At 42.5% G+C, this 25,709-nt stretch overlaps 1 protein-coding gene and 1 long non-coding RNA gene across 19 annotated transcripts in view; one reads left to right on the plus strand and one right to left on the minus strand.

The window, feature by feature from the left end:
* The window catches only part of B3GALT1 (beta-1,3-galactosyltransferase 1), a 364,445-nt gene that overhangs the window by 291,206 nt on the left and 47,530 nt on the right, over window positions 1-25,709 (plus strand). For 14 of the 18 annotated variants that reach the window (XM_075933545.1, XM_014579858.3, XM_075933537.1 and 11 more), the window contains one exon: window positions 9,446-9,550. The exons of 2 other annotated variants lie outside the window; for them this stretch is intronic. The gene's annotated coding sequence lies outside the window, so the exon portion shown is untranslated. Of the gene's footprint in view, window positions 1-860; window positions 5,209-9,445; window positions 9,551-16,838; window positions 16,892-25,709 lie in introns of those variants that run through there. 2 more of the 18 variants (XM_075933536.1, XM_006135772.4) reach the window with 2 other exon arrangements.
* Window positions 1-25,709, minus strand: part of LOC142830184 (uncharacterized) — a 98,212-nt gene that overhangs the window by 71,677 nt on the left and 826 nt on the right. The gene's annotated exons all lie outside the window — the stretch shown is intronic.

Below are 25,709 nucleotides of genomic sequence, written 5' to 3' on the forward strand. Positions count from 1 at the left end.
CATCATGTGGCTGTGAGATAAGAACATCAGTGACAAATGGAATCATTCCGTATCCAGACGATGCATGTTATGTAGAGCTGACCCTCACACACAAAGTGCCAAGAGCTTGTGCTTTCAGACACCCACATACAACTCCCTCCCCCCTGCCCCTCTTCAAGTAGCTATGCATCTACACACATGCACATGAAGATGGATACAGCCCGAATACCTTCACCACAATTAAACAGCCCCCCAGCTATTGGAGCCTTGTGAGTCCAAGTCAGCCTGTACAGGCCAACCATGGGTGTGTAACTGCAATGTGGACACATGCTCTGCTTCGACCCTCTGCCGGCTGCTGAAACTGAACCTGAGAGGGCACTGAGGGGATGGCTACACTATAATTAGCCACATGTAACTGACCTTTGGCAAGTGACTCAGGCTCTAGCTACAGGGACTGCTTAATCACAGTGTGGCCTTCCCACCTCATAGTATCTCAGGGTATGTCTACACTACCCTCCTAGTTCAAACTAGGAGGGTAATGTAGGCATACTGCACTTGCAAATGAAGCCCGGGATTTGAATTTCCCGGGCTTCATTTGCATAAGCAGGGAGCCGCCATTTTTAAAACCCCGCTGGTTCGAACCCTGTGCAGCGCGGCTACACGGGGCTCGAATTAGGTAGTTTGGACTAGGATTCCTATTCCTATTCCTAGGAAGCCTAGTCCAAACTACCTAGTTCGAGCCCCGTGTAGCTGCGCTGCACGGGGTTCGAACCAGCGGGGTTTTAAAAATGGCGGCTCCCCGCTTATGCAAATGAAGCCCGGGAAATTCAAATCCCGGGCTTCATTTGCAAGTGCGGTATGCCTACATTACCCCACTAGTTTGAACTAGCGGGGTAGTGTAGACATACCCTCAGAGCCCAGGTTGAGGGCAATAGATTTTTTTGTAAAAACGGGGAGCACCACAAGTATACCAATCCCTCCATGGACACCCTCTCCTCCCCGGCACCACCTATAACCCAGAGGCCCTGCCAAGCCAGATGCCAGAGCCGGGCTAGGGACCCCAGTTCTTCCACCTACCCAACCACCTTGATCTCCTCCAGCTGCTTGCACAGCTCTTACCCTTGGTGGGGGAGGCAGGGCCTGGCCAAAAATCCTCAGTTGGGCCATGGTAAGAACCATGCAGACAGCTGGGGAGAGCTCCAGACTCTCCATCTACCCTGGCAAGGAGGGTCCTAGGATATGAGGGGGAGGTACAGGCTAGTGACTGCTCTCATTCCCTCCCACCCACAGGCAGATGAGGGGGTCCATGGCTCCCTCACAGCTGTCTAGGCTCCCCTACCCCTTCTCCAGCAGCTGGTTAACCAACGGGCACGGCCCACGGTGAAAAGTGGGAGGGCCATGGCCCCTTGGCCCAAGCCTGAATACCTTTACCACTATTAAACAGCCCCCCCAGCTGGAGCCTTGTGCATCCAAGTCAGTCTGCACAGGCCAGCCATGGGTGTGTAACTGCAGTGTGGACATATATTCAGTGAAAGTGCCCCCCCTCTCATATCTGAGTGTTCAGGCCTCCTCTTCCCTTTCTACCGAATAATATGGTGTATTGAATGCTGACTCTGGACACTCAATTTAAAGCATAGGCTTAGCCAGAAGGAGTTATGAGCACTCTGAAGAGTCAGCAAGAGGGGAACAGGAAGGTGCACTATGCTGAGAAGTGAGGACAACAATGCCACACTCATAATAATGTCCTTTAAACAGACTAACAGCTCTCCTCCCACTCCTTTTTTCAAGTTCCAATCATCCAAGTAAATGAGGCATGAAATAAAGTTCTGCCTAAACCATTACGCAAAGTCCCCCTACTTAAAAAAACAAAAAAAAAAAACAAAAAAAACCACACACCTCTCCCATAGTTTTCAGGTTTGGAGTCAGACCCTAACTCCCAATTCAGTCTGCTTTGCAAATCAACCTTAAAATTAACTAAACCAGCTATAGTACCTGGCAGTTTCCCCAGTACAGTAGAAAGAGCACACTTTGCTTTTTATCTCCCCAGAACCCTGGTCCAGACAAAGGAGATCTGTCAGGGGAACAGCCAGAGCAATGATATGCTGTGGCTAATCTCTTCTTAAACAGTTACACGTGTGCTATTGTAGCCAAATGCAAGACGCAACAGCCCTGAGGTTGCTCTGGATTATACTGAGGATAAAACAGCTCCTGGCTGACCTCAGGATCGTGGAGAGAGAACTAATAAAGGACAAATCCAAAGTACTCCGCTTAGGAAGGAACAACCGACACATACAAAATAGGAAATGATTACCTTGGGAGCAGTACTGCAGAAAGTAATCTGGGAGTCAAAGTGGATCACAAGCTACATATAAATCAATGGTGCGCCCTTGTAGCCAAAAAGGTAAATGGCATATTAAGGTGCCAATAAATCTAGAGAAGTGATTTCCCCTTAACTCCACACTGTTGAGGCTACGTCTGAAGTATTGCATCCACTTATGGGCCTCCCCCGTTACAGAAAAGATGTGGACACATTGGAGAGGGTCCAGCGGAGGGCAACAAAAATGATTAGGGGGCTGGAGCACATGACTTACGAGGAAAGGCTGAGGGATTTGGGCTTTTGTAGTCTACAATTAGAGAAGAGTGGGGAGAGGGGGGATTTGATAGCAGTCTAGCTACCTGACAAGTGTTTCTAAAGAGAATGGAGAGAGACTGTTCTCAGTGACAGATGGCAGAATGAGAAGCAATGGTCTAAAGTTGCAGTGGAAAAAGACTAGACTGGATATTTGGAAAAAACTATTTTACTAGGTGGGGGTGAAGCACTACAATGGGTTACCTAGGGATATGGTGAAATCTCCATCCCTAGAGGTTTTTAAGTCCCAGATTGACAAAGCCCTGGCTGAGATGATTTAGTTGGGATTGATCCTGCTTTAAGCAGGGGATTGGACTCAACTTCCTGAGGTCTCTTCCAAGCCTATGAGTCTAACAATATAATGGGGGGAAGAGGGGAGAAACAACTTATAAATCTGGGATGTATCAAAATGGAATTTAAAACATCATGTGTTAGTCCAGGTCTGAATTTTAATGATCGGTGATAAATTATCCTTTAATTTACAAGAATGAAGACCATGCTGTGCTAGTCTAGATCATGAATAGCAGGATTTATTTTAATACCATCGGCATAAATCAAATTGCTAATTGGATTCTCACATGTGGACAACAGCCTTCAATGTCATGTTTCATTGAGCAAGAAACAGCTGCCTCTGTTTCCAAGTTTAATTGTGTCAAGTCTTTGCATCAATGCATTAGCCAATCAAATTCACTTGAGACAGTGAGGAAGGGTCAGGACTGTCCCAGATAAAGCAGATGAAGTTATTGGCATTCACACTGACCTATCCTCCTCAGTAGGTTTTAGGTAGTCTATGATGTTTAATAGAAAATGTAAAATGTTGCTCAGTCTTGCGCACCCAGTGTTTTGGTTTTATGTTTTTTGGAATAATTATTATAATTATTATAATTTTTAAAACAGTTACTGTACTTTCAGTTCTCTATTTATTGACTTTTTATTAATTTCACAAGAAGTCTCCTATTGTTTGAATTTATAAACCATTTCTTTTGGTCACATCCACAGCTTGTTTGTACTTCCTCCATTGAATAATCAGTGGCACTTTACAGACTGAAATACCACATTGCTTCTGTGACTAGTTTTAACTATGCAAGAGATCATTTTTTAAAATATTCATGTAGTTAAAACTTAAATATTGTCAAATGTAAACAATGTTGCCACATTATGATTTAATTACTGATATTGCATAGGCAGAGAGACTAGGTTTATCAAATTCATTATTAATTATTTCCCAAGCACCTAGCACAATTAGTGTGGTATATGCTAATTTGTCAAAGCTATTCTTCATACCTCCTGAAATATTACAGATACAATTGTCACTTAAGAAGTCAGCCAACAGTTCCAATAGGGGTTTCTAAGAAAACAGAAAACAAAAAACCTCTACTTTAGTAATTGTGTGGACAGGTTGACTTTCAATAACTACTATAATAATCAGGGTGTTTGAGCCTCTGAGTTGGAGACTCTCAAACAGTGAACTGTTTTAGCTGTGAAATCTCTGAATTGAATAAATACAGCAATGGGAATGCATATGAAGCAATTCACTTTTGGATTGGGAATGCTCGTTTAAACTAGCACACACATATTGATCACCGGTAGCATGAAGGCACACCCATAAGAATGGATTTAAAGACTCAGGCCACAACAACTATACTAACTTCTCAATAAACTAATGGGTTAGGGGAAGGGAAGTAGGGCTGTTAAACTATCAAATGGATCCAAAATCTTCCCTCAGATTATATTTTCTAGATGTGTAATTATTTTCTCTGGACTTTCTCCAGTTTAACCATATTTTTTCTAAAAAGCAGTGATCAATGGCTTGATGTCTAGTTGGCAACCACTATCTTACATTTTGTCGGTCCCCTCAACCAGAATATTAGTTTGATAGGCCAATCATTTCTTTGGCTAAAAACATCATTTAAATAGTCGAAAGAACTTCTAACTTTGCATTTTCCTTACTAAACTTGATCCTCCCTCCTGAATGTATTTCCTGAATGCATGTGAATAACTTCATTCATACTTTATCTTATAAAGCAACTAAGGAATTGTGGTCTAGCAATTATCAATGGTTTGCTGTTAAACTGGGAGAACATATCTAGCAGGTTCCAAACAGGATCTGTCCTGTTTAATAGTTTCATTAATGAGAATAACAAGAGGATGACACCAAGTTGACAGGTATTCGTAGCATGTTGGAGAGCAGGATTAGAATTCAAAACACAGATAAATTGTAGAATTGATCTGAAATCAATAAGATGACATTCAAAGATACGTGCAAATACTACACTTAGGATAAAAAAAATCAAATGCACAGCTATAAAATGGGAGGTAATGAGTAGATGGTGATACTGCTGAAAAGGAATGTGGGGTTAGAATGGATTACAATTTGCATTAAAGTCATTGTAATACACTTGCAAAAAAAGGGGGGGGGCTAATATTCTGTGGTGTATTAATACTAGAAGGTTTATCCAGCATTGATCAGGTCCTTAATTCAATTTTTATTTTTTGGAAAATAAAATGGTAATTATGGCTGGGAATGAGGAGCTCAGTCTGCAGGCTGCCCCAAGGAGAGAGGACTACCCCTACCTTCTCAACACAGCAGGTTGGGCCAGGTGAGAAACACCTTTCCCTAGTCACTGAAACTCCAATGGGCATAACTGGGGAAGAGGGTAGGTTCAGGTTAGTCTGCCCCCTACACTCCCCAGCCAGAGTGAGAAACGCAGCAAAAAAAGCAATGCACTTTCTCCTCACTCCACCAAGGGTACCTGGAGGGTTCAGGTGCATAAAGTTAATTGACAGCATACATAAAAGTTTGCCAGGTCAGAGCCCTAGAAAGTCAATTAGTGAGGCCCTTGGTTAATATTGCCACGGCTGAGAGGTTATCTTTAGTGCTATTCCCTATCAGAATGTGGACTGACCGTTGCTGTTTATAAACTAAGCAGTAATTTAATATTCATGCAGAAATTAATTTAATCAGAGTTGCTCATCAATACACTAATTGATTAAAACATTAGCACATACAAAATTAAGGCTTAAAAAGGATTTAAGCATTCTACTAGAATGGTTGTTGCCCATAAAACCTTAATTTGGCACCATTGTGTCTATGCATTAGGATACTCTTTTGTTACAGACAGAACCAACTACCTGTGAAAACTGTGGTACAAGTGTCTTGCCCAGCATCTCGCAAGAAGTTTTTGTGACAGAGGTAGGGGATAGACTCTAAGGTTATGTCTACACTGGCGGCTTCTTGTGTAAGAACAGCTGTTCTTGTGCAAAAACTTGACGGGTGTCTACACTGCACACGCGTTCTTGAGCAAGTAAATTTACAGTCTAGCGTTGGAAAACAGGGCTTCTTTCAGAAGAGTTATTCCTCTCCCCACGAGGAATGAGCCCTCTTGTGCAAGAGGGCAGGGTAGACAGGCAACATAAATTTCTTGCGCAAGAAACCCTTATGGCTAAAATGGCCATCAGAGCTTTCTTGCGCAAGAGAGCGTCCACACTGCCATAGACGCTCTTGCACAAAAGCACATGCCAGTATAGACGCACTCTTGCAGAGGACTTTTTGCGCAAGAACTCTTCCACAAAAAACTTCTTGCGCAAGAAGCTGCCAGTGTAGATGTAGCATGTTTCTAGAATGACATCAAGCTTCATAACCATACGGCCAACCTTCCGCTTCCTACAATTTACCTCACTCTTACAAAACTTCCAGCTTCTGCAACAAGGTAGAGATCCTACTGAGTCCTTCAACACACAGCACCGATTCAGCCCCCAAAGAGATCTCTGTGGGGCACTGAATGAGGCAGGGCTCCTGTTTAAAAACAAACATACTATCATCACACATACTGTCAGGGTACCTCTTCCCCTTTATTGGCCTCTACATCTCTCCCTTGGAAGGGCTGTATGTGGAGTAAGTCATTCCTGCTATCAAGGGGATTTTATTCCTCACTTTGATTTTTTGTGTGTGGATATTTACAAAGTGGACTTCATGACAATCTGGAATTGTGTTCTTTAGGCTACCAAAATAAACTCACAACACTAAAAAAGGCAATTTCTTTCCTGGCCCCCTCTCCAGGATGTCACCTTGAAATGCTGTCTTCCAGAAGCAGCAGTTAGCATCATTTCTTCCCCTACGGAGGAGAGGAGCCTTCCAACCAGGAGAAGCATTTGCTCCTTGCTACACTTGTCTCCCCTCCCTCTCCAGATGGGGGTTAAGGAATCCCTTAACCGAAGGTGGATGAGTAATTATCAGCTTTTCAGCTCAGAAATATGCCTTCACCCTTCTACAGCTGATATGCCCAACTTCTGCCTCTTACAGCTGTCTGGTCTGACAATGGGGCCAAATTGAGGTTGAATAATCAGTGTTCATTCTAGCATTTCTTCACTAGAGTATTTAATACCAAATTAAGGAATTTTTTCATTGCACTATTTTTATGATTTATTTCATTGATGGAATAACTCACATTTTTTGTTTTTGAGTTTCCTTAAACAGAAATAAAAACATATATTGTGCTATTTAAATATCAACTTGTCCTTTTGGGATATGCTCAGACCTGCTTTTCCTCCCCAACTCCAGTATCAAATCACTTTTCTGTTCAACCTAACTCTTCCTGAGGCTTCCAGCAATCTTTAGAGTAGGGGTGGGGAACCTCAGGCCCAGGAGATAAATGCAGCCCCCAGATTGCCTGGATCAGTCCCCCAATGGAGCCTGCACTGGAATTCCAGCCCTCATCACCACCCCACCACAGGGTGCTTTAGTGCTTCTTTCCATGGACACCTGTCTGGCTGTGGTTTCTCTCCTCTGACTGAATGATTTATACAAGTTTAGAGGTCTGTTGTGTTATTCCCTGAACCTTTTAGTCCCATCCTTTCTGGCTGACAAGTAACTACCCAGTTACCAACCTGGTGAAATAAATATAACTAATGAGGACTTGAACTTTACCTCGCTCAACCTATTACACCTCCGTGATGGGATTTCACACAAAAGTTATTTTTATTTACAAAGCTTGAGAGCAAATAAATGCCACCAGCCAGCACTCAGCTCTTCACTTCATACAGACAGATCAAAGGGAAAAGAGTTTTACCCTTGTTTTGAGGGCTTAAAAGGGGCTTAAGGACTCCTGCCTTTGCTGAGACAGGTATTTGTAGTATAAACAAAAAACAAATTCATCTAATGTTAGAAACCCCCACATAAAATGTAAGTGGCCATTAAGGTTACAACATTGTATTGAAACAGAAGGGCACTTTTGGTCATTTTGTTATTCCTGAACAACTAGTGATAGACAGACTACAGCAGAATTTGTGACTGCAAATAAAATATTGTTTGATCCTAGGTTTAGCAGGGCATATTAACCACAAGCAAATGGAGACACTGGATTTACAATCTGACTGAGGACTGTTAATACCAATCTGCACGGAGAAAGATCGACAAGTGCAGCCACTAGGGAAAAAAATTCATTCCTCGAATCATGTATGATCAAAACTGACAGTTATCAAGTTCAGTGCAAATTGCTGACATCTTTCATTTGCTCCCCAGAAAGAGCAAGTGCTACAGATGGCTGATGCAAACAAGACAACGACAGCCCATAGATTTCAATCCAACCAGAAATGGACGTTGCAACTAAGACAGATGACCAAGTTGTTACATGTTTTGATCTCAATTTTTTTTTAAAAGTACAATTCAGAGATTCTTAGACTAGTCTAAAATGTGCTGAACTTAAGACAGCATGATCATGTACAGTTCATAAGAGATAGAAATGTAAAACTTAATACAGTTACAGCCTAAACTGTATTATATCATTCTGCCATTAAGTGGCACCACCTATAAATATCTTACTGACCATACAATAGCTGCATTGGTGCTGGCTTGGGGAGAGTGGGGGATGCTGCTACACCTCTGGTTTGTTGTGGTTTCCATTATACATGGGGTTTACACATTGATTCAGTGTGGTACTGAGATACCACAACTATAAAAACTGCTCCAGCACCCCTTGGACAGTTGCACCTGAGAATGCATTGAAGGATTTAAAGTAAGACACATCTCTTTTTTTTTTCCATAAAGGAAGCACTGTAGCCTTTCCTTATCTTACACAAGAGAGTCTGGGTATGTCTACACTGCATTCCTCTTCCGAGAAAGGAATGCAAATGCAGCTGAGCAAAATTGCAAATGAAGCATGGATTTGAATTTCCTGTGCTTGATTCGCATAATCGCATCCAAGCGCTATTTCAAAATACCCTATTTCAAAAAAAGAAACGCTGTCTAGATAGTTATTTGAAAGAAAAGCCTTCTTTCAAAATTACCCTTAAACCTCATTTTATAAGGCTTCTCTTTCAAAATAACTATCTAGACAGCGTTTCTTTTTTTTAAATCGGGTATTTCAAAATAGCGCTTGGATGCGATTATGCAAATTAAGCACAGTAAATTCAAATCCACGCTTCATTTGCCATTTTGCTCAGCTGCATTTGGATTCCTCTCTCTAAAGAGGAATGCATGTAGACATACTCTCTGATCTGCTAGTGCCAGCTGCAACTCACTTTTTACAGGATGAAATGCACTTATTGCAGCCAGTCTCTAGCTCCATATAAGAACTGAAATTTGCAAGCACAGTAATCACTCTTCCCTCCTATACAAAGGCTCTTGTCTGTAGAAGATAAATGGGCACAGACAAGCCACCCAAACCAATATACACGAAAGATCCCTATTTCACAAAACACAAGCCCGTGCTTAGATATTTTGTTGAATCGGGCACAAATGACATTCACTTTATTTGTAAGTGTGCAGCAATAATGGCATATTAAAACACATCCTTAAGTGCTTACTTCTCCTTCACCCCTCTTTCCTCTTCCCATCAGGTATCAGACAGAATCTACATTCAAACCAGACAGAAGGAACTGAAAGTTCAACGAGGAGCTCATGTCAAAACCCTGCTTCGCTCCGTGAAAAATAAATCGAACCAGGTTAGATTATAGTTTCCTCCTCTTTCCCACCTTCCCCCCCAGAACACCAAAAGTCTTATCAGGATGCATAACCTGTGTGCACAGGGACTATGCACAGCAGTGGCAGAGCCAACATGAGACAAGTGTGTGGGCTCTGACTTCAGCGGGCAGGCAACAATGGGGCCATCTCTCCCCCACGCCATGGACATGGGGGAAGGGAGGGATAGCTACACTGGCCAGAAGCCTTAACCAGCACTCAGGGCTTGCCCACCAGGCACTCCTGCTGGGGAGAGAGAGTGGGGATTTGCCTTGCTCCCCCGCCAGTGCTCTCAGTGGGAAGGAGGATCTGGGTGTGGGGCCTTGCCCTCTCAGTGGGCCCTGAGACTAGCCCTGCTCTGTCTCATGCTCCCAGCAGGTCATGACCACACCCCCTGTTAGGAGCAGGGAGTGTCTGGAACAGGGCCAACTCCCTCCCAAAAGCTGCCCCCCACTGGGAAGAGCAGGCTGGGTGGGCAGAGCAGGGCAACCCAAAGACCTTTTGCTTTATACTGCATTTGTTAAAAAAAGAGTCATGAAGCTAGTTATATTTTGTATACATCTCCCTCTTCCTTCCTACAAAGTCTAAACATGGAGCCTTAACTACTTGAACAAGTCCCTTTAAAATAAGAAATCTATAATTGTTTAGGAACTGGATTAATTAAATGATTCTGAGTTTCTAAGAAACATGTTACTACATAACTCCTCTCTCGCACAAAACTATTGATTTTTGGGACTTGGCATGGACTTTTGCAGTACTTAAGACAAATGGATTGTATTACTGAATCCGGTCCTAAAAAGTCTTATTTCAAAATAAGTCAAAAGGCAGAACCATGTTTTCTGGCAGAACCATTAAAGACCTTAGTACAAAGAATAGTTTCATTAATGAAAAATGAAGTCTCACACTTCCTAGAAATAAAGCAATGTTGGCTGAAAATATTATCTACACATTTATAACAGTTAAAAGGAGAATGCATTTTTAGTAAACAGAAAAAACAGTCTTAGGGTACAAGCAAACTAGTAATTTTTTTACTTAGTTGTGTGTAAGTAATTGTGCAAAGTACCCATTTTAAAGGCAGCTGTCAACAGTTTAAGTTTCATTGTATCCAAGACCTGGAACATGAAGCCAAGACCTGTTTGTCCAAGAACGTTTTCGTCAACACCACAACATACAATGCCCTTTCAATACACCATACTGTCACTGGGTTCTCAGATTCAGTTAATGTCTCAGATTACCATACATCAGTCTGAGTTGCGTTCATTGATCCCAGAGGGCCTTATATTGCAGTTTCTCCTTTGCACTGTGCAATTAGAATCAATTACATTGAAGTCAGCAGAATTGACTCGCCATGCTTTGGATCTTGTTGTACTCATTACACCTGTAGGCTAGGACTGAGCTAGGCTTGGCTTATTAATGCCCTGGGGTTGGAAAGGCAGCCATTTTTTAGGCTCCCTCACCCTGGGACTAGTTCACTGTGGAAGTTAGAGTAAACTCAGCTTTCAGGGGGCTGAAGTTACAGCTGCTGGGTCCTCCACTCTGGCCCTGACCCAGGTTAGATCATCCGACTTTAACATTCAAGTCAGATGGGAATAGCTGCAGCACAATGCTCCAGTGTCACACTCCTTTCTTGGCCAACACCTAATACAACCCTCCAGTAGGGACTGCAAAGAGGCCAGTTCTGGGCCTGCTGAGTAACTGCCCCACCAGACCTAATTAGAGGATTTTTTTGTGGTTTCAATTCCTTCTGCTGTACCTGAACATCAGGGACTGGGAAGAAGGCAGGGGATAATCCTGTATGCCTAGGTCATTTAATATGAGCACTTGCGTGAAAAGAAACAAAAGATTGTGTGATGAAAAAGGGACCACATTTAGTACTGTAGACAGGTCAACATGAAAAATTATAAAACCAGAGAGCTGTGGTGCAGGTTTAGATGCTTAATATACCAAAAGCACTAGTGTAGGCGAGTCCCTCTATGGAGCAGAGTTGAGATAGTATGGTACCGCGTGCAAGAACTGCAACATTAACTCTATTACTTACTGAGAATTAGCTGGTTTTATTGTTGCTGTTTAAATGCTAGCCTACTGGTAAATTAGGGTGTGCCTAGAATACACCTCTCTGTTGACAAAGATGTAGATTAGGCACATTGAAATTGCTAATGAAGCAGGGATTTAAATATCCTGTGCCTCATTAGCATAAACATGGTCGCCGCTTTTTTCCGAAACAGAGCTTTCGAAAAACAGTAGTCTAGATGCGGATTTGTCGAAAATAAACCGTTTTTCGACAGATCCTGTATTCCTTAAAAAAATGGATGGTTTCTTGGAACTATGTCTGTGTCCAAGACTCAGCACACTACAGTCTCTTCTAAGGGCTGCCTGGTAGAGTTGTTAGAGACACAAGTGGGGGAGGTAACAATTTTTAATGGATTAACTTCTATTGAAGCAAGAAATAAGCCATACCGAGCTTTTCAGTCTTGGGGAAATACAGTGAGCTTCACAGCAAAATATAATCTGTTCCACCTTGTATACTAACTATTGATTCCAAATATTGTATGGGACTATTCGAGGCAAAATGGCCCTTTGAGTCATAGGACAAGAAGGGGATTACAGATTGTTTAATAAGCCATAAATCTAGTGCCTGTGTTTAGCCCATGATTGTACTCAGCTAGACACACACAGAACCATCTTGAGTGGTCCCTACTTATGCTAAACAGTCTGTTCCAACTTGCACTTTGCCCAGATGCTCAGTGCAAGAGCTCCATATGGCTTGAAAGCTCCTCTGTCTCCAACAGAAGCTTGTTTAAGATATGACTGTCTCCCATATATCCTGGGATCAACACAGATCCCCCAACACTGCATGCAAAGCTAGAATTACTTTATGTGGGTCAGCATGGTCTCTAAAGGTTATTCATATTATCAAATATTCTGAGTTCATCCACCCCCTCAGTAGGCCCATCATGGCTGCCATGCTGCAAATGAAAAGGTTGTTGGATGTTGGCCACAGGTGAGGTGAATGTAAAGCTTGTGTCTAAGCAGTTTGTGGTGAACTGGCCCACAAAATACAGAATCACTCCAAAACTAAGTCAGGAGTCTGTCAAGTGATTCCAGCTCTGGTCTTTAGTTAGAGCTGTGCATCTAGGGATTCACGTTTGTATCTGTGCAGATATCTGCGGCTATACATCAGTATCTGCAGAACAGCGGGCTCTCCTGGGAGCCACACAGGCAGAAGGAGCAGAAGGTGAAGCCATTCCTCTGGCACAACTGTATAGCCCTCAGCCTTGCCCAATGGGAAGGGCACCAGGCTGACTGGCACATCCTTGGAACAGAAGATGCAGACAGCTGTATGGGGGGGGATGGGAATCGGCCTTTGGGCAGGGCTGGGAACATTACAGCTGCACCAGAGGTGCCACCAGTGTAGGGCGCTAGCTCCTGGGAGCAGTGAGGTCACAGTATTGCCACTTATTTCTGTGCTGCCTTCAGAGCTAGGTGGGCCAGCCACCAGCCGCTACTCTCCAGCCACCCAGCTCAGAGGTAGCACCGCAGAAATAAGGGTGACACTACTAGAATTGCTTTACAATAACCTTGAAACCACCTCTTCACACCCTATTTTGGATCAGGCCCCTTTCACATTTCAATATCAGAAATAATGGAATTTGCAGTTTTTAGAAGACTGTGAATATGAACATGACCAAGATGGACCATGAATTTCTTTGGGTCCCAATGATAAAAGCAATGAGCTGTGGTGCATATTTTGCTCCTGTACATTCAAAGAGGAGACTATTGTAAGGTAGTTGTCTCTATAGGGCAGAGCTGAGATGGTGTGGATGCTTCATGTGAGAAGGGCAACATTAACTCTTATTTTAATGCTTACAGAGAGGTGGCTAGTTTTATTGTTGCCGTTTCAGGCTATTGTTCTTGGAAGTTGATACTCACATTTATGAGTGCCTGCAACCTTGTCTTCAAAATTATTGTTTTTGATGTGTGGGTTTCCAGTAGTGGAGGATCAGATTTTGTATTTATTCACCACAAAACCTCGTGTCTCATAATCCAAGCAGGTATCCATAACTGCCTCTTGACCCCTCAATTACACACTTTTCCTAGGTAAAAGTATTTTTACTTCAAGCTGTTAATGCTCTGTATGAGGTGAAGAGCTGAGGTGCAGCTGCTGCTATTTGTTTGCTCTAGAACTCACTAAAAGAAAATAAGGTATTATAGCTGCATGAGAAGGTGAAACCTCCTATCATTGGTGGGAAAGACTTTAAAGCACTGGCTAGTCACATTTAGTTCACTTGAGTAACTACCCCAATTACTGCCTGACAGGGTGGAACTAAAAGGATCAGGCAATAACAGTCACCTAGGCCTTTATAAATAGTCAGAAGAGGAACCAGACAGCTCCCATGAAGGGCTAAAGCATCAGAGAGTGTGGGAGACATCACAAGGAATTAAGTTGGACAAGACAAAGCTTGGTACTAGGTATGAGGAAAAACAGTGGAATCCCAGATTAGCGTTAAGTAGGGGCCCCAAAGGCTAGATTGACATTTAAATAGCACATCTAAAATTTTCTAAGAAAACTCACACACAAAAAAAACTTGTGGCTGTATTGTGAAGGGCCTATCTATAGGACCTCTACCTTGTTAAAAATCTTCCCTCTTCTGCAATAAAAGTGAAGGCCATGGACTGAGGAAGAGAAAGAATGGTCGTCTGATTAAGGCAGGTGAATGTTGCTCTGGAGATTTGGATTCTATCACAGAAGCTAGCCCAGGGTTCCTGTGTGACGCTTGGCAGGGTACCAATAGCAAAGTTTTCACAAATAGTCAGTTATTCCTATAATTAAAGACTATCATAATGCATAGAAATGGTGTGAATTCAGGTTTCATGGGCAATGCTCATTTTAGTACATCCTAATTTGAAAGTGCACATTTCAATCTTTGATGTAGTATTTTTCTAATTTAACATTTAATTTATTGATGAGAAGACATTCTTCATATTAAATTATTCTTGTTCATGAATATTGAAGGGCAACAGTCAGTATTGTACACACTGCTACATGTGATAAGGAGTAGCATTGAAGATAACCACCAAGGGCCTCTCCAATTCATTTTCCAGCAGTGTGTCTACACTGCAGGGCTTAACTCAAAATAGGCTTAACTCAAAATAAGCTACACAAATTGAGCTACGTCAATTGCGTATCTTATTTTGATATAGGGAGCGTCTACACAGCACTTATTTCTAGGCTTCTTTGCACCTCCCTCCCCTGCAACCCAATTGAGCTGCCCACCCGTGCTGGTTCCCTGCACCTCCCCCAAAACCATCCCCCACAATCCAAGGGAGTGCAGCACCAGTTCCATGCAGCCCCTCACAGCTCAGCTGAGCTGCTGCCCTTCTGTTCCCAGCCCAGCATCCCACACCTCCCCACTCCCACAGCACAGCACCCTACACCTCTTCACTCTTTCAGCCCAGCTGAGTTCCATTTTCCTCCACCTGCTCCAAACTGTGCAGACATGCTGAGCCCAGCACTGATTCCCTGTCCCTCCCTCCCTCCCTCTCCTTGAGGCCAGCATCAGGTTCCCAGCACCTCCCTCCTCCTGCAGCCCAGGTGAGTCCAGCACCCTGAACCTTCCCCCCCAGCCCAGCCTGGCGCCCCCCCTAGCATGGTGCCTCCCTCCCTCGCTATGCCTCTGCTGGGAGCCCGGAACATCCAGCTGCACCCGCAGCCCAGCCTGGCCCAGGGCATGGGGAACACCCCAGCAGCCACGCTGAGGCCCATTATTGCCCCCCCCCCATGGACTGGTACCATAGTTTGAGAAACGCTGATCTAGACCATCCCTGGCAGGCATGTGTCTAACCTTTTCTCAAACCCCTCCAATGAGCCAGATTCCATAGCCTCCCTTGCAAACCAATTCGGGTATGTCTACACTACCCCGCTAGTTCGAACTAGGAGGGTAATGTAGTCATACCGCACTTGCAAATGAAGCCCGGGATTTGAATTTCCCGGGCTTCATTTGCATAAAATGGGCGCCGCCATTTTTAAATCCCGGCTAGTTCGAACCCCGTGCTGCGTATAGCTAGTTCAGATTAGGCTTCCTAATCCGAACTAGCTGTACTCCTCATTCCACGAGGAGTACAGCTAGTTCGGATTAGGAAGCCTAATCCTAACTAGCTACTCCGTGCCACGTGTAGCCGCACGACACGGGGTTCGAACAAGCCGGGATTTAAAAATGGCGGCGCCCAGTTTATGCAAATGAAGCCTGGGAAATTCAAATCCCGGGCTTCATTTGCAAGTGCAGTATGCCTACATTACCCTCCTAGTTCGAATTAGGAGGGTAGTGTAGACATACCCTTCCAGTGCTTAGGTATACGAACAGAAGCAAAGGATTTCTTAATAGTTTTAAGCTTAAGCCCATCATTTTTTTCCTGCTTTCAGTAAAGAGACCTACTCAGGATAGTTCTTCATGATCCCCTTTACCATACCTGATGACACCTTTCTGGAACTGAACACACTGCTCCAGCTGAGGCCTCACTGGTTCCAAGCAGAAGGAACAGTTACCAGTTGTGTCTTACAGAGAGCACTCCTACTGAAACACCCCAAAAATCATACTAGCCTTTTCTGCAAGAATTATCATACTTATGACTCATTCAGTTTGTGTTCCACTATAACCCCCAAATCACTCTCAGCAGTATAGCTACTTAGCCAGCTGTTTCGAACTAACATTGTAGTGTAGACATACCCTGTGATTTCAGACCAATTATTTTGAATTTTAAATCTGTCCTCCAACATACTGCAACCCCTTCCAGCTGTGTGTCATCTGCAAATTTTAGGTTACTTTTCACTCCATTATCCAAGTCATTGATGAAAAAAATCAACTAGTACTGGACCCAGGACAGCAAACTGTTGATAGCTACTCCTTGAGTAGTCTTCCAACCAGTTATGCACTCACCTTATAGTAATTTCATCTAGAGAACATGTCCCTGGTTTGCTTATGTGAGTGTCATGCAGGATTGTCAAGAGCCTTACTAAATTAAGGTACATCAGATCTACTACTTCCTCCCCCCACTCCATCCAGTAGGTCAGTGACCCTGTCAAAGGAGGACAGTAAGTTGGTTTGTCCTTGTTGGATCCATACCGAGTGTTCCTTATAACCCCATTATCTGCCATGTACTTGCAAACCAATTGTTAAATAGCCCCGGTTTGTTAGAGACCACACTGATAATTACTTTGAGTATAGTCTTCCAGTCTGTTTTGCACCCTCTCCTAAAAGGATTTAATATGCTTAGTCCTAGAACAGAACTCCCTGGAAACCCACCCTATACCGTGCCTGCACTACATCGTGAGTAAATGCACAAACACATCACGTGAGGGTTTGGATCACTGTTTCATCCTTACGTATTGTTTATAAATGGCATATGGCTCAAAAATAATGATACTGAATAGATAGTAAGATACAAACGGCAATAGCGTTCTCACCATCTGCAATGCACTTATTCAGCACTCCCCCCTTCCCTCCTCCCTCCACACACCCCCTACCTTTCCCTCCCCCATATCATGGCTAGTTACAGTCCTAGGAATATGGAGATGACTAAGTCTTCCCCACTTGGACGCATTTCGATAGTTATCTCTTTCAGTGTTCCCTCTAATTTTTCCCATCTATGTGTGGAATACTTGGTGCACAGAGGGATGTGCACCACCAGTAAAAACAAAAACCTAGCTGTGGACACCCTGGTAATCAGCTGGGTGACATCTGAATCTCTCCTGAGCAGTTACACAATTGCACAGCCTACTGAGAACATTGGTCTGTTTAATATAGAGACTGCTCCTTGAATCCTAACAACTCCTCTGGAGTTGTTAGCAAGTTGCAACATGGTCCTGCCCCTTCTCCCCAGCTTGGTTAACCACCAAGAGATGAGCAAGCTCTGCCATCCAAAAGAATGATCAGCGATCTACCAGACACAGGGTCATTCTGAGGCACACCACCTTGTGCACAATCCTGTCCAAATCATCATACCACAGTATCACCCTTAAGCAATGAAATTTGTAATATGGCACAATCCTGTTAAAAGAATAGAGGTGGGAAATACCTACTGATCATCCAGGCCAACTGCATGCAAAATGTATTTAGAGATTTTTTTTTAAATAAAATCACGTTTAAAAAGCACTAAAGTACAAACATATTTGGCAGTCTATATGCAGATTTCTCATTTATACAACTGTCCTTAATAGAGTCATTTCTATATCAAGTGTACTGTAGCTTGTACTTCAAGACGGTGTAAAGTTTACAATAGCACTTCATAAAGTTAGAGTGTTCTAAAGACTGATTTGCATGTATGTTGTGTGAATAGATATTCTGCTTTGAGAAGGACAATTTCACTTTTATTACAATGTCCTTCTTTTCAAGGTGCTTGAATTTCAAGTTTCTCTTTGTGGAAAATATACTCTATTATTAATGTTCTGTTCAAGGGTAGTAAATTTTTTAAATGATCTTCATAGCTCTCAAAATAGCTTGTTTCACAACTAACTAAAATTTGCAATAAAAACTTAAACAATGAAGTCTTGCAGTATCTTAAAGACTAATAAAACATGTTGATGGTATCATGAGCATTCGTGGGCACAACCCACTTTTTACTATCTACATGTTTTGTTAGTCTCTAACGTGCTGCAAATCTATTCATTGTTTTTTAAAGTTTTTCTAGTTACAGAGTAACTCAGCCATCCTCTGAAGCTTTAAAATTTGCAATGACATGTTGGCATTCTGTTCAGACATAGTAAGGGCATCTGAGAGTAGGACGTTAGAACAGTTGGGCTCATGTTCTCCATTACTTACCTCATATCCAGGCTCAGATTATTAGCTGGTAGCAACTTTAAATGATCTGCTTGACCTTTAGCTTGTAATGTAGCTCTATTTGATCCTTTGGCAGGAATGTAATGTTAGTTGCTCAACTTCACTGACCCAATGAGCAAGGGCTTAACAAATGAGAAAACAGATCAATTTACCTAGAATTTTTACTCCTGGAAAAAAAAAATTCCCTCTTTAAATAAAGTTTAGGTGACTTATTCACATTCTTCATTAGATATTTACATACTTATTTGCAGAGTCATTCCTGGCCCAATTGTTCTGAAAAACTTATAATCCAGTAAAAGTTAATTTATTCATTTTAGGTACATAGCATTTAGCTAATACACTTGATTCTTTACACCAAGTAAATGAACGTAAATTCATTACATTGCTATGGATAGCATAGATAGATAATAGACTTAGTGCATATTCTTTAATCTGACAATTCAGATATCATGATAACTATATTTCAGGATACTTCTATTTTATTGCAGATTTTTCAGGGAAAAGTGTCTTCTGATACAAACATACATTTCTATTGATTTGTAGCTTCTGTTATTTTTATTCTTTCAGTAGGGATGTATATATTTTTAGAACAAAAGGCAAACTAGGCAATGCCGCTGATGTGAAAAGGGAAATGTTGACTCAGACACATTTACAAGAAGTGCTGCATTTTTATGACAATTCTATCTAGCGGACATCTTGGTGTCTGTCTAATTCAATCTCATATTACCTGCATGTGCAAGATTCCCATTGATGCCAAAGGGAGTTTCGCCTACACAAAGAGTATGAAAGTTGATATTTCTTTGCATAAGAAGCAATACAGTGTCTAGATTATCTTGTCAGAAGTCCTTTCAAGAGCAAAATGGGCTATTGTTTTCCCATCTATATTAGCAAACCAACCCTGAATGTGCATTTGCTAAATTACAAAACATGTGTTCTGCATATTTTATGCAGTGCAGAATAAGACCCTTCCCAAATAAGAACAAAAATTAATGAGTTTATAAATCAGTGTTATGCTAGGGATTAGTCTAGCCTAGCATTTTAAAATCATTTCAGAAAGCTGCATTCACATATCCAAGTTTAATTACTGTCACCTGAAAAAAATAGTGAAGCAAATGGCTCTGTCACTTAACTCCCTTTAAAGACAACAGGCATAGTAACGTGGATATTTTAATTTTCATCTCACTGACCTTGATCTTCATTGCTTGAGAATGCTGCCAGAGTATCAAAGGAACTCTCAAGCAATGAAGAATGGCAAGAAGCCCTGCACTGCACTTAACATCACTGCATCTTAATTATGGTGGAACATAGCAACAGTCACAGAAATTTGTGCTTTCCTGGCTTCATTTTAGGAGAATTATTAGAGTGGACTAAAATAACCTATGCATATAGGCTATAATTAGCAAATATACAGCCCCATATTGTAAAGTCACCCATTAATAACACATTAAACTAGGAAGCCATTGTTTTCAGCTTTAAGAAGGTAATGTTACCCTGCAGGTGGTATACACCCAGAAGTGGAAGGACTGTAGAAGATCCCACAGCAATGGCTGGAAGGGGAAAAAACCCTACAAAACAAGTGTGAGCAAGGTCTGAATCAATGCTTCCATTATAGCCAGCTAGAATGGGAAGAAAATCCTGGGTCTGGTTATGTAAATACAGTTAAACCTGCCAGATATTCAACCGTTAGAAGCTGTTTTGCCCAGGTAACCAATCTGGCTGTTGTGGGGTCGCAAACTGCACTAACACTAAATGCACGAATTGTAAGATATGACCACCAATGCGTGCAGTTATTAGGGGGATGCAGAAAGACTGCATTTAACTCAATTTAAAGGAGAGCTCCTGTCACTATAAATACACTTGGATGGACAGTGGCTCAACTTTCAGAGCCCTGTAGATTAAGCTGGGGAGGGAGGTGAGTCAGCAGGCTGCATGTTCTCCAGATGTGAGCTATAAGACTGGTTCAACCTGTTTCTCCCCGCTGTTTCAATGATAGAATAAAGAAAGGCTCCATAATGAGTCTCTTTTATATGTAAGTTTACTCCAGTGGGTGCTGGAATTTCTTGTGGCTGGACTGTGCTTTGGGCTAGGTCAGGTTCAGAGCCAAATCTGCTACTAATCAGTGGAAAATGCAATGAGCGGCCAGCAGGGTGGCAATAGAGAGGCATGAGAAGGTACCAGTGAGCAGGCGGCTGGCAAGTGACCAGTGGAGTGGGTGAGATGCCTCCTACCCTCCCCTTGCCTGTACTTAGGATTGGAGGTAAACTTTGCAGATCATCTCTGGAATGCCCTAGTGGGATGCAGAGAAGGGTTGGGCATGTGAAGGGGGGCATTTACATTTCTGGACTTAAGTAGGTTGGGCAAGGTCCTTTTCCTCAAGCTCTCAATTTATGATATTCATTTGGCTATGAACTCAGTTTTTGGTGTTTTCCCAAATCAATGCCACTTTGCTTTTCTCTCCCCTTTTAATAAGAGTTTTTTCCACACTCAGACTCTGTGCTTGCGAGTGAGGAAGACTTGCCTCCAAGAGGCACTCAGGGATATGATGTAAATTTTCCAGGTTACTGGATGGGGACTCGAGCCAGTTCTGTGATGGATGGATGGAGAGGAACCCCTAGATATAGAACCCAGCCCTGGCTGCTGCTGCTACATGGCAGAAGGGGGACTTTACATCTCAGGCACACATCAGACTATATTAGCTCCCAATAGACTGGAGTCAGGTGTGGTGGTATGACTACTGGGTCCATAGTTTTACAAGCCTCACAAGCAGAAACCTGCCCATAGGGTGTGTGCAAATACTCAACTAGTATGTGCACTTACACATAAGTGTGTGTGTAGCTGCACATGCCTGTTCTGAGATGTTCTGGCCTGCATGTCCATAACTAAACATTATACACCAAGTTAAAACAAGCAAGCCTAAAAGAACCCCACCAGCACTGGATTATTAACTGCTTTAAGGGCCATATGGTACCACTGTTTAATATACAGAGTTCAAAATTGTGTAATACACGTTGGACCTCCCTGGTCCAGGATGAGGGATTTTTCTGAACCAGGGGAGGTCATTTCAGGCCCCCTGTCCTACACCTGGTTTCCTGGCTCCCCCACAGCCCAGCTGAGCCACATGCTGCTCCTGGTACCCTGCCTATCCACAGCCCAGCTGAGCTACACACTAGCTCCTAGCCCCTCCTCCCACAACCCAACAGCCACGAACTGGCTCCCAGGTACCCACCCTCCTGCAATGCTCCAGGACACACTGATCCTGGAACATCTGTGGTGATACCAGACCACAGACATTGCCAGAGCAGAGAACCCTGAATTTTAGAGCGGCAACCTATAAATGATGGCTGGATTGTTATTTGATAAGTTTCTCTTTCCATGATCTCAAATAATGAAAGTAAAATAGCATAGTGCATTTTTCATGAACCCAAGGGGAAAAAGCAGCTAAGCCAGTGGTCCCCAACCTTTTGGGGCTGTCGGGCGCTCTGGGGCAGGGCCACGACCGCACCAGGCTTCTGTGACAGGGCCACACATGCGCCACGCACCCGGGGGTGGGGCCCCCCACGTGCCACGCGCCCAGGGCCCCCCACGTGCCACGCGCCCAGGGCCGGCACTGCACATGTGCTGCACACCTGAGGTAGGGGCCACCCACGCGCCGGCACCGCATATGTGCCACGCGCCTGAGGTAGGGGCTGCCCACGTGCCCTACGCCCAGGGCAGACACCGCGTATGTGTCATGCGCCTGGGACAGGGACCACCCATGAGCCATGTGAGGGGAGGGTGGAGGGGGGTGCCCAGATGATTTGACTCAGACTCTAAGGTCAGAAGGGACCATTATGATCATCTAGTCTGACCCCCTGCACAGTGCAGGCCACAGAATCTCACCCACCCCTCCTAGAATAATCCTCTCACCTATATCTCAGATATTGAAGCCTTCAAATACTTTGATATCTGAGATATAGGTGAGAGGATTATTCTATTGTATTTGGAGGGCATACAAATGCCCCGGTCAGCGCCATAGCGCCCGTGGGCACCGCGTTGGGGACCACTGATAAGCAATGCACAATGCCATTTTGGATTTGCATTCTCATTAGAGCTGGTCAAATTTTTAATCACAATGATTTTTCCATAGAAAATGCTTTATCACTGGAACATCTGTTAAAATGAAAATGAATTTCTGGTCTAAACCCAAAGAAAGAAACCCCCTCCCCAGAATAGCCACTAGCAAGGGACCTAAGTTAGGCTATGGAAGATGCAATTTAAGTCCCTTATTGGAATTTAGCATTCACTGTTTCATGTTACAACTCTTCTTTTTCAAATACCTAGTGTTTGTTCTCCATTGGAATAAAACCCAAGTGTTGAAACCTTAGTTTTTCAAACTGAATTCTTGGTTTCTAGCCAGCCCCAATAATTGCCTTGCCTCTTATATTAACAACCACTTACTTACATAAAAAAAAAAACCCACCCCCCCCACCACTGGCTATTTAGACTTTAAAAAAAAAAAAAAAAAAAAAAAAAAGCATAAAACTACTTGCATCTCTAGCCGGTCTTCCTTCCAAATGTACAGTATTAAGAGAAGATGGGATTTTACATAAATTGGAATAGACAATACCATGTTCTCCACCCCACAGCCACTGTTAAGTTTATTTTAAACTAAGTACAATACTTGTCTTATTAAAATTTGTGAGTTAATGTAGCATTGATCTGAACATGGGCTCTGAGCAAATATACAAAAACTTTGTAGGAGCAATGACTGTTTAACCTCTATCCTACATTTAAAACCTGGAGCACTCTATTGTTTGCAGAGTATTTATAATTTCTTTAAGTCCAATGCATTTTTCCCTAAAATGAAATTATGAGGCATTTCTATTGTAGTGGGAAGTTTTGTTCAGCCAGACTTAATATACATTTTTAATAATGAAATAAAGGGGGGGAAGTAATTTCAGTTAAGATATTTGAGCAAAAAGGTTAATAAATGTAAATCAGAAAGTAAGTGGGATGAGAATATACCCACATCTCTATTCCCATTTTTGCACTGTCCATTTACATTGATATTTTAGATGACAGGAAACAATTTGATTTTTTATATATTTTAATAGCTTAATATAAAAAAATTAATGACTATGTAAAAAGTTCATCAAGGGCGGAGTGGGGATTAGTGTCCAACAGTTCTCATACATGACTATTCATTACATATGGACTGTAATGCTAACCACATAGTGGGAACTGGCATTTTAAAACCTTGCTTCCTAATATGTAAGGTTCAAAAGTAAATATTTAAAAGATTGGAGCTTAGTAGCTTAATCTCTTACATCTGCAATACTGGGTAGCACATCTCAGGTGAATAGGCTATTTCCAGCACTTACGTTTCTGATTGACTGAAAAGCAGAATTAAATACACATTTATATAAGTATTTGAAAGCCTTAAATAGACGTGTTTTAAAAGGGAGATCAATTCTTAAGGGCAGGCAGGACAACTTGTTTCATTTGAATGGTTATATTTTTCCCTAGAAGAAGGGGGGAGGGCAAAGATTTGGATGAAGTCAAATGCATAGGCACAGTGCGGAGCATAAAGAAAACCTGGATGAACTGTCTTCATCTAGAAAGAATGGTTTCCAAGACTGCATGAGAATGAAAAAGATGAATATGAAGACACTATAAAAAGGGATTTTTTGTACTTTTCCAGAACCTTTTAAATCCCTATACCAGTGTCTTGCATATCTACAATATGGTATTTGTTATTAGCTTTTAGTGGGGATTATTAAATTTACTATCTCTGATTTTCAAGTACATATTTTTCAGCTCTGTTGCTCTCACCCTTCTAAACAAAGTAGGACTGAATATTAAAAGGCTTGTTTCAGATATCCAAAAAAAGGGGGGGGGGCGAGTTCTAGGCAGGAACCCTCTTAAATCAAAGCTTTCTCCAATGCAGAACCTCTCTCATTATACATCTTAAGAAAGTAATAGTATACTCAACGTGCTCATTTATAGAGTTGCAGACATTAAGTTAAACTCAGATAGCAATAAGTGTCTCTAGTCAATGTCATTTTATCATTTACACAATTGCTGTATCAAGTTATAGGGCCCTCAGGATCCCCTTTGTATCTAAGTCCCAGTCAATTTTTCTTCCTCAACCCCTTCTCTCCCCCCTCCATCCCCCCATTAAGAATCATCATCGAAGGACACGCTGCTTTGTGGCTAACAGATGTGAATCTCAGGGTTAAATTTTCTAGAAGCTACCATTCATCTCTTACCAGGTTACAATATAACCCTTGGCTACGTCTACACTGGCCCCTAAAAATGGAAAAGCGATGCAAATCAGGTAAGTCAGCATAGGGAAATCCGCGGGGGATTTAAATTACCCCCCACGGATTTAAATAAACATGTCCGCCGCTTTTTTTCCGGCTTGGGGAAAAGCCGGAAAAAAGCGTCTAGACAGGCCCGATCCTCCGGAATAAAGCCCTTTTCCGGAGGATCTCTTATGCCTACCTTCAGGGCTTTATTCCGGAGGATCGGGCCAGTCTAGACGCTTTTTTCCGGCTTTTCCCCAAGCCGGAAAAAAAGCGGCGGACATGTTTATTTAAATCCGCGGGGGGATATTTAAATCCCCCGCGGATTTCCCTATTCTGACTTACCTGATTTGCATCGCTTTTCCGTTTTTAGGGGCCAGTGTAGACGTAGCCCTTATGTTTATGCCAGAGATAATGTACCAGCTTTTCCCTTGCTACTTTTTTCCATTCCTTTATGAGTCATTTCACCTCAGTATGATTTACGTCTCATCTAAAGTGCTTCTCTGGGATATATTTTAACCTTTGCATTGAGTTAGCACAGTCATCATTGACAGGCTAGCTTTTTGGCAATAAAGCAGGTCAGAAGAAATCTACAATGATTCTGTCTGTTATGCTAGGTTTGATTGTTTTTAGAATGTCTATGTGCTAAGAGACAAAGTGTGACAGACTCCAAAACCAGGGCAGGGTATAGAAAATTTGTACATGGAGGCAGAGGGCTGCAATTATATGCTCTGTTTTGTTTAAAGGAGGAGTAAGACTGTCCAGGTCTTAAGTTTAAAAAAAGAAAATGAAGGAATTTGCATGGGAACACACGTTAATTCAAATACGATAATAGTGGAGTGGACACGGCCCAACCCATCACTTGTTGTGGGATTCAACTCCTACATTTGCCATATACCTTTTTAAACAAAGATGATGGATCTCTTTACTTCAGGGAGTGCCGTGGAGGTCGATAACTAGACCTGTTGGTGTCATGTCTGAGCTCAGGAGTGGTCAGGAGTGATTTTAAAAAAAATCAGTGCAAA

This window comes from Pelodiscus sinensis, chromosome 7 (genome assembly GCF_049634645.1).
Source record: "Pelodiscus sinensis isolate JC-2024 chromosome 7, ASM4963464v1, whole genome shotgun sequence".
In the NCBI taxonomy this organism is placed as follows: domain Eukaryota; kingdom Metazoa; phylum Chordata; order Testudines; family Trionychidae; genus Pelodiscus; species Pelodiscus sinensis.